Source organism: Protomyctophum parallelum (assembly GCF_964188405.1).
Source record: "Protomyctophum parallelum genome assembly, chromosome: 20".
In the NCBI taxonomy this organism is placed as follows: domain Eukaryota; kingdom Metazoa; phylum Chordata; class Actinopteri; order Myctophiformes; family Myctophidae; genus Protomyctophum; species Protomyctophum parallelum.
Window position 1 is genome coordinate 5812990 of NC_139718.1, and position 4674 is coordinate 5817663.

Below are 4674 nucleotides of genomic sequence, written 5' to 3' on the forward strand. Positions count from 1 at the left end.
ACACGCATGCACTCACACACACACAGTCTGGCACCGCACTATGCACTGTGCACGGCTCTGTGTACGTGTCTAGCACTCTCAGAACACACCCTGCCTGGCCGTTCACATGATAGGCACCAATACACATGCACTGCACTCCGCATAAGTGCGCGCACACACACACACACACACACACACACACACACACACACACACACACACACACACACAAACATTATCGTGTGTATATGTGCAAACAGCAGCTAGCAAGATTTGTGAGCTTCTGTGATAGAAGGGGGTATATCAAATGGAACACAACCACCCTAAAGACCAATAATCATCTGCATGGAGTGATCTCAGTACATATAGGAATAGATGTGTTTCTGCCTTTCAATTGTAGGCTATATATATATATATACAGTATATATTTTGTTTTGATCGTGTTGTTCCACTTTTTGCTTTGGCAATTTAAACATATATACGTTCTCTCATGCCAATAAAGCCAATTGAATTGAATTGAATTGAGTTGAGTTGAGTTGAATTGAGTTTAGTTGAGTTGAGTTGAGTTGAGTTGAGTTGAGTTGAGTTGAGTTGAGTTGTGTTGTGTTGAGTTGAGTTGAGTTGAGTTGAGTTGAGTTGAGTTGAGTTGAGTTGAGTGTGGTTGAGTTGAGTTGAGTTGCATTGAATTGAATTGAATTGAATTGAATTGAATTGAATTGAATTGAATTGAGTTGAGTTGAGTTGAGTTGAGTTGAGTTGAGTTGAATTTAATTGAATTGAATTGAATTGAATTGAATTGAATTGTGTTGAGTTGAATTGAATTGAGTTGAATTGTGTGTCCAACACACATCATCATGCAGACGTATACAGGTGGACAATGGACGCTCATCAAGACCCTCCACCCACCCCCGTCATCTCCACAATCCCATCACAGTACACACACACACACACACACACACACACACACACACACACACACACACACACACACACACACACACACACACACACAGCAGGGCGAGAGGATTAGCCGATTATCAGAATGCACCATGAGGTGCATGTTGACGTATCAATGCCACTATAGGGCCGTGAGCTGCCTCTGTTTATTTGACCAAGACCCTGCCTACCAGGGTTGCCATGTCTGCTTATTGCAAGCAGTGGTGCCGGGGGGGAAAAAAGCACTTGCTTGTTTCTTTCTTGCAAGCATATACAAGTATGGAATTCAAAATGTATACTTGAGTAAAAGTATTAAAATCTATTGCCTTCATTGTACTTAAGTACAGTATACTTGAGTAAATTTACTTATAGTTACTTTCCACCACGGATTACAAGCAACTTTATTCTATTTCTGTAAAGTTGCTTGTATAAATATCGGTAGTTTGGGGTTGCTGTTTGTCTGGCTTATATGCGCATGCATAAAGTGAATGGCAAATCGAGTGGCAAAGTGAGTTTATAACGTTGTTTATCCCATTATGAACGGGAACCCATTTTGGTGTTAGCATTATGTTATGCTTTAGCTATTGAAAAATAGCAGATCTACAAGCTCATAGCGCGCCACCGAGTGGCGCGCTACGAGCTTGTAGGTCTGCTATTTTTTTTTATCGAAGAACGACTGACATTTTTAGAATCTGATCTCGGGTCAGAATGGGTTAATCAGACCAGTGTGTGTCCAGTGGAAACCTCGTATGAATCTGATCTCAGGTCAGAGTGGGTTAATGCAATCATATTGGACTTTCCTGTTTGGATGGATGGACTGTCAAGGCCAGAACGTAGTTTTTTGGCACTCTATAGGGGCGTTCCCGCATAACTTCCTGGTTTGATCATGATGTCACGCGCATACACTAGTTTATGAAGTGTATTGTTTTGATCAGTTTGTGTTCCCATTTATTTTTTAACAAACATGTTTGACTGCAGACCCCCACCTAAACATATTCTGTGGCAGGCAAGGACTCCCGTACCAGATTTAGGTTCCGAAATGCAAATGTATTACCCCCCCCCCCCCCAACCCCCCCCCCCCCTATATATATATATATATATATATATACTAGGTTTAAATCAGTGGTTTTCAACCAGTGGTCATTGTTGAGGGTGCCATGTCCCCAGCTAAATGATGGAGAATTGATTGATAATCAAATGGACCCTTACTATAGATATTGAACTCTTGAGAGTGTAAAATGGAACCATATGGACCCGTGAAGGTCCATTTGGTTCCATTTTACACTCAAGAGTTACACCTGCATTAATTTACAAGAAGTTTATACACAAATAGAGAATAGAATATTGAGGAATTTCCATTGAAAAACCAATGTTAATTTACAGACCCATAAGGGTCCATTTGGTTCCTATAACTATCATTTAGCTGGGGGACCCCCCCTAAAACTCCCTCAAGGACCCGTGGGGGTCCCCGACCGTACCCAACTTTGGGAACAACATGGCCTATAATAGTCACTTATTTTATTGGGCTTGTTCTCATAATTATAGACCATGGTCGCTTGTTTCTCTCGCACAACCTGGCGGCTGCATGGGAAACATGACACAGTGATGGACAAGCAGGGGAAATGGTAGAGAAGTGCCACTCATTATTATTCTGCCCCCCCCATGTATGTACTGACCCGGTCCTGACCCAGTTACACAAACAGATACGCAAAGCTTTATTGGATGATTGACCGCAGAGGCATTTTGTTTAGTGGGTCATTATTTGACATTTTGGGGTGATATTTTAGACACCCTGCATTTGAAATATACACGATATCACAGCAGGCTATGCCTATATAGGTCTATTTATCTACGTGCATAAACCCTTTGCAGGCAATGGCGCATGCATGCACATTATGAATGTGATACAGCATATGTTTTTATAATTTCTAAGTCATTATGCTGCTGCATTTTTTGATGTGATCATTTTCAGGTTTTTTACAGTTCACATATCGGTGAGCAGTTATTGTATTTGTGCGTATATAACATAGGCTAGTCTTGTATAGGCTTATATGGCGTGTCGCGCCGAAAACAAAACATGCATGGCTCACACATTCACAACAGCGGCGGCGTCGCTTGCAGATCGAGCCTTTTTCGACGCGCCACACAACGCAAGTAGCCTACAACACCGTCGGTCGTACGACGAACTAGAGGCCTCGACTCTCGTGTGTCTATGCTCTGCTGTGTGTGTCTATGCTCTGCTGTGTGCTCCTGTCACCAATTAGCGTTCTGATTGACACTGTCCATTCACGGTGTAAGTGGCGCCTTCGACAGACATCGCTTTTAAAGTCGGACGTTTTACGTTTCAGGGGGGGGGGGGGGGGGGGGGAAGAAAGAGAGAAAGAAAGAAAACAGGAGAGAAAAAAAATCCCCCTTTTTACTCCCGTCTTTCCGATGGCACTTTAACGTGAAGAATTAAATATAAATGTGAAAATAATAACAGCGCTATATACACGCCTCCTTGTTTCTTCTGCTTTGAATTAGGGCGGCTAGTATACAGTGACTTTGTGTTGGAGAGAGAGGCCGTGAAATGTCAAAAGGAACATGTTCTTTTATATAGTGCCGCGTGAAGCATTAACGTGTTTACATATCAAAAGGTGCACTTTATTCAGTCAAGAGACTCACAATTGTTGTTGAACACGGAGTAAAATAAATTAAAAAGAAAGCCGATCTGCTGCACATAGCTAGTTTTTTTTAACTCCTTTAATAATATATTGTATTTTATTTCCTATAGCATATACGCTGTATTGACATATAGCACGCACGCGCACACACACATCACACACACACACACACACACACACACACACACACACACACACACACACACACACACACACACACACACACACACACACACACACACACACACACACACGGGTATTCATGGCTGCAGACGAATGCACATTGTACATTTAAATATTCAGAGCATTCAGACTTAGTAGAGGGTATATAGGCCTATATACTTTTATTTCATAAAATACTTTGCATGGAAAACTATAATTATGGGATTTGGATTCATTTATATCGATTGAGGAAAATGTGTTTGATATAAAAGGATAATACAAGTGAGACGTATATCAAATTATGCTTTATAGTTCTGCCTGTTATACTTGCATTAATTTTATGAGATTCGGCTCAGACAACTATATGTGGGCTATATCCATTTACAAATATTTGTCACATGCACTGTTAGATACGTGGAATACACCGTTTAATTTTCGGTCAGTTTCAGCGTTGGGCATAAATAATGTTAAATTGTGTATGAGTATAGCCTATAGGCTAATTAAATGTAAACCCCTAGATTAAAACAATTACGAAATAGCCATATATATATATATATATATATATATGCCACACACACACACACACACACACTTACTAACTTACACATGCACACACACCACGAAATCCTTTTTTTTTTTAAACAAGTGCAACGGTGGTGCGGCCTTAATTACTGCCAACAGCGTCAGTCTCTCTAGGGAGGCTATAAGGCCTATTTATATTTCATGTTATACAAAATATATCAAACCAACGCATGAGGCCTGCAGTCTCATTTACGACGTGTGTGTGTGTGTGTGTGTGTGTGTGTGTGTGTGTGTGTGTGTGTGTGTGTGTGTGTGTGTGTGTGTGTGTGTGTGTGTGTGTGTGTGTGTGTGTGTGTGTGTGTGTGTGTGTGTGTGTGTGTGTGTGTGTGTGTGTGTGCGTGTGTGTGTCTGC